Source organism: Scyliorhinus canicula, chromosome 5, assembly GCF_902713615.1.
Source record: "Scyliorhinus canicula chromosome 5, sScyCan1.1, whole genome shotgun sequence".
Classification (NCBI taxonomy): Eukaryota; Metazoa; Chordata; class Chondrichthyes; order Carcharhiniformes; family Scyliorhinidae; genus Scyliorhinus; species Scyliorhinus canicula.
In genome coordinates this window covers 212,177,411-212,189,996 of record NC_052150.1, presented here as the reverse complement: position 1 = coordinate 212,189,996, position 12,586 = coordinate 212,177,411, and the positions used below count along the sequence as shown (strand labels likewise).

The window sequence follows — 12,586 nt, the reverse complement described above, 5'->3', positions numbered from 1 at the left end:
CTCTCGCCAGCCCAAACTTCTCCTCCAGCGCCCTCCTGCTCGGAAAGCTCCCAGGAACAGATCCACCATCCACACAATCCCCGCCCTCCGCCACAGTCGATACCCCCCATCCATGTTCCCCGGGGGAAATCGGTGGTTGCCGCAGATTGAGGTCCACACTGTGCTCTTACATAAGAACATAAGAACTAGGAGCAGGAGTAGGCCATCTGGCCCCTCGAGCCTGCTCCGCCATTCAATGAGATCATGGCTGATCTTTTGTGGACTCAGCTCCACTTTCCGGCCCGAACACCATTACCCTTAATCCCTTTATTCTTCAAAAAACTATTTATCTTTACCTTAAAAACATTTAATGAAGGAGCCTCAACTGCTTCACTGGGCAAGGAATTCCATAGATTCACAACCCTTTGGGTGAAGAAGTTCCTCCTAAACTCGGTCCTAAATCTACTTCCCCTTATTTTGAGGCCAAGTCCCCTAGTTTTGCTTTCACCCGCCAGTGGAAACAACCTGCCCGCATCCACCCTATCTTACCTTTCCTACATGCCTCCTCCACTGGCCCCAGATCCGAAGAGCCGCCACCACTATCGGGCTGGTGGAGTACTGTGCTGGCGGAAGCAGCAGAGGCGGCGTGACCAGGGCCGCTAAGCTAGTGCCTCTGCACGAAGCAGCCTCCATCCGCTCCCAAACTGACCCCACACCCACCATCCATTTCCTTATCATCGCTATGTTGGCCGCCCAGTAATAGTTAACTCCTTTGCTTTGAACAGACTAATTGCGCTCAGCACATTAAAACGCTGTCCTCCTCAATATATGAACACAAAATGTTGAATTGTGCAGCAAGCAGGTGTATGCGCCTCATCGCATCTTGAAAGATTCCTGACCATTCTTGGATCATATGATCTCATTATCACTTGTTTCTTTCTTCAGATGAAAAAGGCAGCCAGTTTGCTTGGTGTTTTTCGAGAGAATGAAACAATGCAGCATGAAGCTGAGGTAAATGTGATGATTTGAACTGATTCCTATTTTTTATAATTTTCTATAACATGTATTAGTTTTTTCTGTTTTGTTATTTGTCTTAAAATACATCCACTTTTGCTGCGCTAAGGAGATTATTCATTGTACTAGACAAATTTACTGCTAGTTATTCTTGTCAGGAAGATCTAAGTCAGTTTAGACAGTGTGACATTGCAGTGTGATAACTATCGGGTATATTGTTCCATCTTCCAGCAAAGGCAAAACAAATGTTATATACATACGTGTGTGATGTATACATATTGCACTTTTGTTCAAGTATATCTTGGATCGTAGCTATTTATTTTCCTATATGTAATAGCATTTGGAAGTGAGTCATAAGGGTGCATAACTCGTGGAAGTGAGTCATAGGCTGGTATTCCCCGGTCGTCTGGATTCACTTCTCCCGCTTCTCCCTGAGGGGGGGAAGGGGGAGGGGGGGGCGGGGAGGGGGGAAGGGGGAGGGGAGGGGGAAGGGGGGGAAGGGGGAGGGGGGTGGCGGGGAGGGGGGGAGGGGGGAGGGGGGCGGGGAGGGGGAAGGGGGGCGGGGGAGGGGGGAAGGGGGGGCGGGGAGGGGGAAGGGGGGCGGGGAGGGGGGAGGGGGGAAGGGGGGGCGGGGAGGAGGGGGGAGGGGGCGGGGAGGGGGGGGAGGGGGGGGGGGGGGGGGGAGAGAATGTGGGATCCCGTCCCCACCCAAAAAAACACTTCAGCATCCCGGTGGTGATAGCCACCCTCCAGTCCTGGAAACAACTACGGCAGCAATTTGGCCTGACCAAAATGCCGGACAAAGCTCACATCTGCAACAACCATAGGTTCACACCAGAGCTGACTGATGCAACCTTCAAAAAGTGGGGACAGGACTGAAGGACACTGACAGTCAGAGACCTAGACACGGACGGCAGGATTGCAACACTGGACGAACAGACAGAGAAATTCCAGCTAGCCAGGGGGAATGAGCTACGGTACCTGCAAGTGAAAAACTTCCTACGGAAGGAGACAAGGACGTATCCACAACCGCCACAACAGACATTACTGGAAGAGTTACTGGACGCAAGTATCCAAGATAAAGGGAACTATAGCGACATTTATGACCAACTGGTAGAAAGGGCCGACACCGTACTGGATGCAACAAGAAAGAAATGGGAGGAGGACCTGGGGATTGAAATAGGGTGCGGACTCTGGAGCGAAGCACTGCATAGGGTCAACTCCACCTCCACGTGCGTAAGGCTCAGCTTGACGCAACTAAAAGTGGTACATAGAGCCCGCTTAACAAGAACCCATATGAGTAGGTTCTTCCCAGAGGTGGAGGATAGATGTGAACGGTGCCAAGGAGGCCCGGCCCACCACGCCCACATGTTCTGGTCTTGCCCCAGACTTGCAGGGTACTGGACAGCCTTCTTCGAGGAAATGTCCAAAGTGGTGGGATGAGGGTGGTGCCATGCCCGAAGTGGCATCTTCGGGGTATCAAACCAGCCAGATCTATTCCTGGGGAGGAGGGCGGATGGCCTTGCCTTTGCCTCCCTGATCGCCTGCCATAGAATCCTGTTCGACTGGCGGTCAGCAGCACCACCCAAAGCTGCAGACTGGCTGTCACTTCTCAGAATCTCACCAAATGGAGAAAATCAAATTTGCCACCTGAGGGTCAGACGATGGCTTCCACAGAACGTGGGAGCCATTCACCCAATAGTTCCGGGACCTGTTTGTGGCCAACGAACAAGCAGAAGAATAGCCAGGTAGCCAAGAATCAGGTGAAGGTAGCCAAGGCATGAGAGGGAGAGATGGACCGGGAGAGGGGGGAAACGACAGCAAAACCTAAGAGGAAAGAACGGCGAACCACAGGAGGAGGAGGGGGGGGGGGGGGGGGGGGGGGGTGAGGAAGAGTGAAGAGACAGGGAACAATAGAGGAGAACCAGGGAAGTGGGGGGGGAGGCAGGGGAATTATAGCTGGAAGGAGGGCACAGGATACAATAACAAACTTGGCATCTAGAGGAACAGAGAGCAAGGAGAATCCAGGAGAAAGACGGGACGAACAGCTGAAACAGAGGTGTGCGCGAGACGACAACGGCAGCGAAGTACGTCTGGGAGAAGCAAGTGACAACACCAACACCAGACCCATTCGAGTATTGGCCACTGTAATTATTTCTCCGGCAGCTCCTCCCCCCCCCCCCCCCCCCCCCCCCCCAAACAGATGCCTACTTATGCGTTGTAAATGATATTGCCATTTGTACAAAATTGCTGCTGTTGAGCTGGTGCATATTACCATACCAGTTATTTTATTTTTTATTATAACCTTTGTTTATCGTATGTTTGTGTGCGCCCTTTTCTTCTATATATATATAAAATATAATATATATATGCATATATATAATGTATGTCTATGTATATATTATATATACCTTCTGTGTACATAACGGTAAATATACTTTGTTCAAAAACCCAACAAAAAAACATTTATAAAAAAAAAGAAAATATTTTCTAATGTTTTAACCACAAAATAGTGGAAGGCAGTGGCATAGCGGCAACAACTCTGGACTAATCATCCTGAGGCTCGGGTTAATGCACTTGGGCCAGGGGTTCAAATCCCACAACAGCTTGTGGAATTTAAATTTAATTAATAAATCAGGAATCTGAAGTTATTCTCTGTAACAGTGATCCCTGTTGATTGTCGTAAAAACCCATCTGGTTCATAAATGTCTTTTGGTGACATTTCGTTAAATTGGTCATTTTGGAAAAGTATTGATCAGCCTGCCTTACTCAAATCAAATAATCTGCATACTTTGAAGTAAGTCTCGTGAAGGAAATGAGAGTCTTAATATTTATTTTTTGCAATGCCACAGTCATATTGCCATATACTAGGAAACAGGCTTGTATGGGTGTGACTGGTTTAATTGAATTGGAGACAATAAACTGCAAAGGGTAAAATATCAATAAAGAACATGTGAACGCAAGTCACATGAAGTGGATATGAATAGAGCTAAGATGGAGTATGAATGAAAATTTGTATTTGGAAGATAAAGGAAGTGACTTGAAGCTGACTTGTATTTCAAAAGGAATACATGCAATTGGGAGATCGTATGTGGCAAGATAGTTAAGTTTATATAAATATAGTGATCGTAAAAGTAATAAAAATGGTTGGTCAATTCTCGGAAGAGGAGATTCTGAAGGATTGTAGAAACAAATATGTGGAAAATAGCCCAGACCAGACCCCAACAGTGGCTTAGATACTGCACCGAAACCCAAATATTTGAATTTATTTGTTAGACTGTTGGCACAGTGGATAGCACTGCTGCCTCAAGGCGCCGACATCCCAGGTTCGAACCAGGCCCTGGGTCACTGTTCGTGTGGAGTTTGCACATTCACCCTGTGTTTGCGTGGGTTTCGCCTCCAGAACCCAAAGATGTGCAGGGTAGGTGGATTGTTCACGCTAAATTGCCCTTAATTGAAAAAATTAATTGGGTACTCTAAATCTATTTTAAATAAAATATTTGTAAGACTGTGTGGAAAGAATGATTCGCTCCAGGAGTGATCGTATGAAAAATTAGGGCTTTGGTTTTTCTAAAACAAAACAGGGCAGCACGGTAGCATGGTGGTTAGCATAAATGCTTCACAGCTCCAGGGTCCCAGGTTCGATTCCCGGCTGGGTCACTGTCTGTGCGGAGTCTGCACGTCCTCCCCGTGTGAGCGTGGGTTTCCTCCGGGTGCTCCGGTTTCCTCCCACAGTCCAAAGATGTGCGGGTTAGGTGGATTGGCCATGCTAAATTGCCCGTAGTGTCCTAAAAAGTAAGGTTAAGGGGGAGCGTTGTTGGGTTACGGGTATAGGGTGGATACGTGGGTTTGAGTAGGGTGATCATGGCTCGGCACAACATCGAGGGCCGAAGGGCCTGTTCTGTGCTGTACTGTTCTATGTTCTAAAACTTTATTATGAATACAATATTAAACTTTTTAATTTCACACCCGAAAAGAAAATGACCACTTAACACTACTACACAATTTCCCATTAAACAACCAGAAAATAAACACACAGCTCTCAATCTATAAAAATTAGCATGGCATAAATTAATGCTTTATAAAACAGATTTGGCTCCGTTGAGAACCCTTTTGAACTCTGGCTGAATGTCTTCAAAAAGTTGGTTCACCTGACATGTTTTAGCTTCTTCCTGGTCCCCAGACAAGACTGCTCTGCTTTACAGCTTATTACTGTTATATAATTATCCTACTCTGAGAGAATTGTGGATCAGGCAGATCAGAATTCAGCTCCTCTCCCAAAGCTTCTCCAAAAATTAATTGCCTCTCTGCCTTTCAGGGCTCCACCCAGCAATGACCTCATCTCCCCAACCTGAAAATCAAATTATCTCTACAGGCTGCAAAAGCACATTAACTCCTCAGGGACTTCCCCTGGTCAATTTCACTTGCTATTTCTGAGAAGCAAAGCCAAATTCTTTCTAAAAACATGAGCACTGCAGTCAACCACACTTTAATCTCAGGCTTTTAACCCTTAAAATGTCCCAATATTTAGAACCCATCTTCCTAAAATCCTCCATTCATCACAAAAATCAAAGGGGAAAAACATATTTAAAGTGAGACTGAAGGCTGTTGTGGGTGGTTGTGAGATCTCAAACAAGACGGTGTGTGTTAAAGTCAGACCTGTGAACACCAATTTGTTGCCACCTTTAGAGAGGGGAGTTTGCACAAGATTTCTCCTCGGAGCAACAGGGCATTGTGTGCTAATGATATTGGAATTTGCTATGGATTAAAAATCTATGAGGACTGTTGCCATCCAGTGGGAGTTGAACTCTGAATTTATTTAAGCCAAGAAATGTGGAGAACTGCTGTTAACCCATGGTGTTCTTGTGTTTCAAGTGTTATTTTCCTTTTTCTTATTTAAAATTAAAAAAAAATAAACATTGTATTGAGGTATTTTTGGTATAGAAACAACAAAATAGACAAGATACATGAAAGCAGAAACATAGTGCAAAAAACGTTCACCTTTCGTACAGGTCCCACCCACCCTTATCACCCCCCTACCTTAACCTAAACTACTCCACCCCCCCCCCCCCCCCCCCCCCCGGTCTGCTGAAGATTAACTTTCCGCAAGGAAATCGACGAACCGTTGCTACCTCCGGGTGAACCCTAACAGTGAACCTCCCAAGGCGAACTTAATTTTCTCCATACAGAGAAAGCTAGCCATGTCCGATAGCCAGGTCTTCGACTTCGGGGGCTTGGGTCCCTCCATGCCAATAGTATCCATCACCGGGCTACCAGGGAAGCAAAGGCAGAACATCTGCCTCTTTCTCCTCCTGGATTCCCAGATCTTCCGACACCCCGAAAATTGCCACCTCTGGACCCAGTTTTTAAAACCTTGGACATGATGTCCGCAAACCGCTTCTAAAATCCCCGAAGGTTTGGACATATCCAGAACACATGGACATGGTTCGCTGGTCCTCCCACTGTCATGTAAGCTGGTGCACAACCTTAAATTGTATCAGGCTGAGCCTGGCACATGTTGCAGACGCGTTGACTCTACTCAATGGGTCTGCCTATAAACCATCCTCTATCTCACCTCCCAGCTCCTCCTCCCACTTACGCTTCAGCTCCTCAGACTGCGTCTGCTCCGACCTCATAAGCTCCTTATAGATGTCCGAAACGCTCCCCTCCCCTACCCACCCTCTGAAAGTTACCTTGTCCTGAATCCCGCTCAGCGGTAGGAGCAGGAAGATTGCCACCTGTTTACGAACGAAGTCCCGCATCTGCAAGTATCTGAATTTGTTTCCCCTCGCCAGCCCAAACTTTTCCTCCAGCACCCTCATACTCGGAAAGCTCCCGTCTATGAACACATCCCCCATCCTCTCAATCCCCGCTCTCCGCCATACCCGGAACCTCCCATTTATACCACCAAGGGCAAACTGGTGGTTATCACAAATTGGGGCCCAGACCGATGCTCCCACATGCCGCCTCCACTGGCCCCACACGTTCTCCCCATCTCTGCATGGGCTTCCTTCGGGTGCTCCGGTTTCCTCCCACAAATCCCGAAAGATGTGCTTGTTAGGTGAATTGGTAATTCTGAATTCTCCTTCAATGTACCTGAACAGGCGCTGGAGTGTGGCGGATTTTTACAGTAACTTTATTGCAATGTTATTGCAAGCCTACTTGCGACAATGATAGATTATTATTATACTTTTACACCGTGCCAAAATCTGCCTACATATCTGTTCCTCTATTTCCTGCTGGCTTTTGGGAGGCCTATAGTAAACCCCCAACATTGTGACTACACCCTTCCTATTCCTGAGTTCTACCCATATTGTCTCGCTGTATGCGCCCTCCGAGGTGTCCTCCCGCAGGTACAGCTGTGATATTGTCCTTAACCAGTAGTGCAACTCCCCTCCCCATTTTACATCCCCCTCTATCCCACCTGAAACATCTGTATCCTGGAACGTTAAGCTGTCAAGCCTGTCCTTCCCTTAACCAAGCCTCTGTAATGGCAACAACATCATAATTCCAACTAATTCAAGCTCCAAGTTCATCTGCCTTACCTGTTACACTTCTCGCATTGAAACAAATGCACTTCAGTCCACCAGACCCTCTTTGATCAGCAACCATGCCCTGCCTGCTCTTCCTCTGAGTCTTACTGGCCCTACTCTCTAGTTCCTCTTCAGTTAATTCACCTTTGCTTTGGTTCCCACCTCTCTGCCAAACTAGTTTAAATCCTCGTGTGTGAGAGTAGCAAACCTCCCAACGAGAGTATTTATGTCCCTCCAGTTTAGATGCAACCAGTCCTCCTCGTACAAGTCCCACCTGCCCCGGAAGAGATCCCAATGGTCCAGATATCTGAAACCCTCTCTCCTACACCAGTTGTTTAACCATGTGTTTAGCTGTACTATCTTCCTATTTCTATCCTCACTGGCATGTGGCGCAGTGAGTAATCCTGAGATTACAACCCCGGAGGTCCTGCTTTTTAGCTTTCTACCTAACTCCCTGAACTGCTGCTGCAGGACCTCGTCACTCTTCCTACCTATGTCGTTAGTACCAATATGTACCACGACCTCTGGCTGTTCATCCTCTCCCTTCAGAATGCATTTTGCCCGTTCAGAGACATCCTCGACCTTGGGCGAGGGAAGTAACTTACTATCCTGGAGTCTCTTTCACATCCACAGAAGTGCCTATCTGTACCCCTAACTATAGAGTCCCCTAAAACTAATGTTCTTGTGCTCTTTGTCCCTCCCTGCTTAATAACAGAGCCAGCCGTGGTACCACTGCTCTGGCTGCTGCTGCTGTTATCCCGATAGGCATTCTCCCCCCAGCAGTATCCAACATGGTATGCTTGTTAGAGAGGGGGATGACAACGAGGGATTCCTGCACTGACTGGCAGAGAAGGTTGGCTCAAGCATATGGAAATTTCCACCTCTTAGCGGAATTCTGACTTTATTAAATTATTCCAGTGCTTTTGAGCCCACTACTCTCCTTGACCGCATGCCCATATAAGACCATAAGACATAAGAGCAGTGAAGTAGGCCATTCGGCCATCAAGTCTGCTCCACCATTCACTGAGATCATGACTGATCTGATGTTGTAATCCTCAACTCTACTTTGCTGCCTTATCCCCATAATCCTTGATTCCCTTACTGATTAAAAATCTGTCTCAGCCTTGAACATGTTAATGACCCAGCCTCTACAGCTCTCTGTGGTAAAGAATTCCACAGATTCACTACCCTCTGAGAGAATAAATTCCCCTCACCTCTGTTTTAAATGGGCAACCTTACTCTGAGATTATGGTCCGAGACTGTCTAATACAAACATAGAAAATAGGAGCAGGAAGAGGCCATTCCACCCTTTGAGCCTGCTCCGCCATTCATGATGATCATGGCTGATCATCCAATTTAATAGCCTAATCCCACTTTCCCCCCATACTCTTGGATCCCTTTCGCCCAAGTGCTATATCTAACTGTCTCACAAGGGGAAACATCCTGTTAAGTCCCCTGAGAATCCTATGTAGCTCAATAAGGTCACCTCTCATTCTTCTAAACTCCGATGAGTACGGGCCCAACCTACTCAGCGTCTCCTCATACGGAAATCCCTCCATATTCGGGATCAACCTTGTGAACCTTCCCTGGATTGCCTCAAATGCCAGTATATCCTCAGATAAGGGGACCAAAATTGTTCACAATATTCCAGGTATGGTATCTTGTATAGTTTTAGCAAGACCTCCCTCTTTTTTTACTCCATTCCCTTTGAAATAAAGGTCAACAGTCCATTTGTCTTCCTTATTACGTGCTGAACTTGCATGCTAGTTTTTGTGATTTATGCATGAGAATCCCTAAATCTCTATGCTACAGCCTTCTGCAGTCTTTTGCCATTTAAGTAATATTCAGCTCCTTTATTCTTCCCACCAAAGTGCATAGCTTCACACTATCCTACATTCTATTCCATCTGCTAGGTTTTTTGCCCTCTCCCTTAACCACTATACTGTATATTTCTCTATGTGAACTCTTTGTGTCATCCTCACCAGTTGCCTTCCCACCTATTTTTGTGTCATCTGCAAACTTGGCAACAGTACATTCACTTCCTTTGACAAGTAATTAATATATATTGTAAACAATTTTGGCCCAGCCCTGATTTCCGTGGCACTTCACTAGTTACAGATTACCTTTCTGAAAATGCCTCTCTTATCTCCTATTAATTAGCCAATCCTCTATCCATGCTAATATACTACCCCCAACACCATGGTCTCTTATCATACTAAACAGCTTTTTGTGAAATACCTTATCAAAAACGTTTTGAAAATCTAAGTATATTACATCGAGTGGTTCCCCTTTATTTATCCCTTAGCTATGGAATTCCCTGCCTCGTGAAGCAGTTGAGGCTCCTTCATTGAATGCTTTCAAGATAAAGATAGGTAGTTTTAAAAAATAAGTTTACAGTACCCAATTCATTTTTTCCAATTAAGGGGCAATTTAGCGTGGCCAATCCACCCAGCCTGCACATCTTTGGGTTGTGGGGGCGAAACTCACGCAAACACGGGGAGAATGTGCAAACTCCACACAGACAGTGACCCAGAGAGCAAAGAACAAAGAAAAGTACAGCGCAGGAAACGGGCCCTTCGGCCCTCCAAGCCAGTGCCGACCATGCCGCCCGTCTGAACTAAAATCTTCTACACTTCCTGGGTCCGTATCCCTCTATTCCCATCCTATTCATATATTTGTCAAGATGCCCCTTAAACGTCACTATCGTCCCTGCTTCCATCACCTCCTCCGGCAGCAAGTTCCAGGCACCCACTACCCTCTGTGTAAAAAAAAAACTTGCCTCGTACATCTCCTCTAAACCTTGCCCCCTCGCACCTTAAACCTATGCCCCCTATTAATTGACCCCTCTACCCTGGGAAAAAGCCTCTGACTATCTACTCTGTCTATGCCCCTCATAATTTTGTAGACCTCGATCAGATCGCCCCTCAACCTCCGTTGTTCCAGTGAGAACAAACCAAGTTTATTCAACCACTCATCATAGCTAATGCCCTCCATACCAGGCAACATCCTGGTAAATCTCTTCTGCACCCTCTTTAAAGTTTCCACATCCTTCTGGTAGTGTGGCGACCAGAATTGAACACCATTTTTCAAGTGTGGCCTAACTAAGGTTCTATACAGCTGTAACATGACTTGCCAATTCTTATACTCAATGTCCCAGCCAATGAAGGCTAGCATGCCGTATGCCTTCTTGACTACCTTCTCCACCTGTGTTGCCCCTTTCAGTGACCTGTGGACCTGTACATCTAGATCTCTCTGACTGTCAATACTCTTGAGGGTTCTACCATTCACTGTATATTCCCTACCTGCATTACACCTTCCAAAATGCATTACTTCACATCTGTCCGGATTAAACTCCATCTGCCATCTCTCCCCCCAAGTCTCCAAACAATCTAAATCCTGCTGTATCCTCTGACAGTCCTCATCGCTATACGCAATTCCACCAACTTTTGTTTCGTCTGCAAATTTACTAATCAGACCAGTTACATTTTCCTCCAAATCATTTATATATACTACGAACAGCAAAGGTCCCAGCACTGATCCCTGTGGAACACCACAAGTCACAGCCCTCCAATCAGAAAAGCACCCTTCCATTGCTACTCTCTGCCTTCTATGACCTAGCCAGTTCCGTATCCATCTTGCCAGCTCACGTGTGACTTCACCTTTTGTACCAGTCTGCCATGAGGGACCTTGTCAAAGGCCTTACTGAAGTCCATATAGACAACATCCACTGCCCTACCTTCATCAATCATCTTTGTGACCTCCCCTTCACAAAACCATGCTGCCGGAATCGAACCTGGGGTCTCGGCGCCATGAGGCAGCAGGGCTAACCCACTGCGCCACTGTGCTGTCCCAAGATAGGTCGTTTTTGAAGAATAAAGGGTTATGGTGTTCTGGGGGGAAAGTGGAACTGTGTCCACCAAAAAATCAGCCATGATCTCATTGAATGGTGGAGCAGGCTCGAAGGACCAGATGGTCTACTCTGGCTCCTAGTTCTTATGTTCTTATCCCGCTCGTTACCACCTCAAAGAATTTTTATAAATTTGTCAGGCATGAATTCCCCCTCATGAAGACATGCCGACTCTGCATGTATATAATAATATGTATTTCTAAATGCTCTGCTAATACATCCTTTATAATAGAATCTAACATTTCAATCCGAACAAATGCAGAGTTTGGCCTGGTGAATTGTGGGGATCCAGTATTCTTTGGAGTCTTATTGCTGAATCTTAACTTCAAAGAAAGGTTTAGAGACATGTCAGAGGTAAAAATGTAAGAAACTGGTACAGGACCTAAACCTACCTTGAGACCACTCATTTTGGGTTTTAATGGCGGCAGACTGAGGGGCGTTACATTGTCATTTGGATATAATGAGGCTACATGCCATAATTTTAACGGTCATTCTATTTTTAAACACAGGTTTCCCAGACTTCGGGGAAACTCAGCAGCTTAAGGAAGGCGAGAATGGCTGCATCCATTAAGTAAATGCCTATGCAAAACTGCCTGTGAACCAGGAGGACCGTGAATGCTTCCTCCAGGCCGAATAAGCATACCTATAAACCACCATCCTGCACCATGATCCCTGCTCCCATCCCTGAGATTGTCCCTGCTCTGCCCACCTTCCTCCCCGTTCATTAAGAGTCTCTCTTGCTTTCTGAAATACCTACCTAGACACATCGGTTTTGGCCCTGTGGGGCATGCTTCTTTCATGAAAAGCCAGGCCTTATTCTGTACTGAAATAAAATCAGAAAGTGCTGGAAATGCTGAGAAGGTTTGGAAGCATTGGTGGAATGTGAAACAGAGTAATGTTTCAACTTGACACTTCTTTAGAACTAAAGGAGGGTAGAAACATGATGGATTTGATCTCTTCCAGGAATGCTTACCTTGAAGAAGATTTGCTCTTCTCTCTGGGATTTTGATTTGTCCCTTGTATCATACTCACCTTCATTGCATTCCCTCCTGGTGTTTTTTTTAAAGTATTTTTTTTGGAGTCTTCAATTTTTACAGAAATCGCATCAAACAAAACAAAACACAAAATATGGCTATAGATAACAATGCACAAC

General features: G+C 46.1%; 1 protein-coding gene across 4 annotated transcripts in view; it reads left to right on the top strand.

Annotated features, from left to right (window-relative positions):
• galnt11 (UDP-N-acetyl-alpha-D-galactosamine:polypeptide N-acetylgalactosaminyltransferase 11 (GalNAc-T11)) overlaps positions 1 to 12,586 on the top strand; it is a 246,718-nt gene that overhangs the window by 36,535 nt on the left and 197,597 nt on the right. For all 4 annotated transcript variants that reach the window (XM_038798429.1, XM_038798428.1, XM_038798430.1 and 1 more), the window contains exon 2: positions 925 to 990. The gene's annotated coding sequence lies outside the window, so the exon portion shown is untranslated. The remainder of the gene's footprint in view (positions 1 to 924; positions 991 to 12,586) is intronic.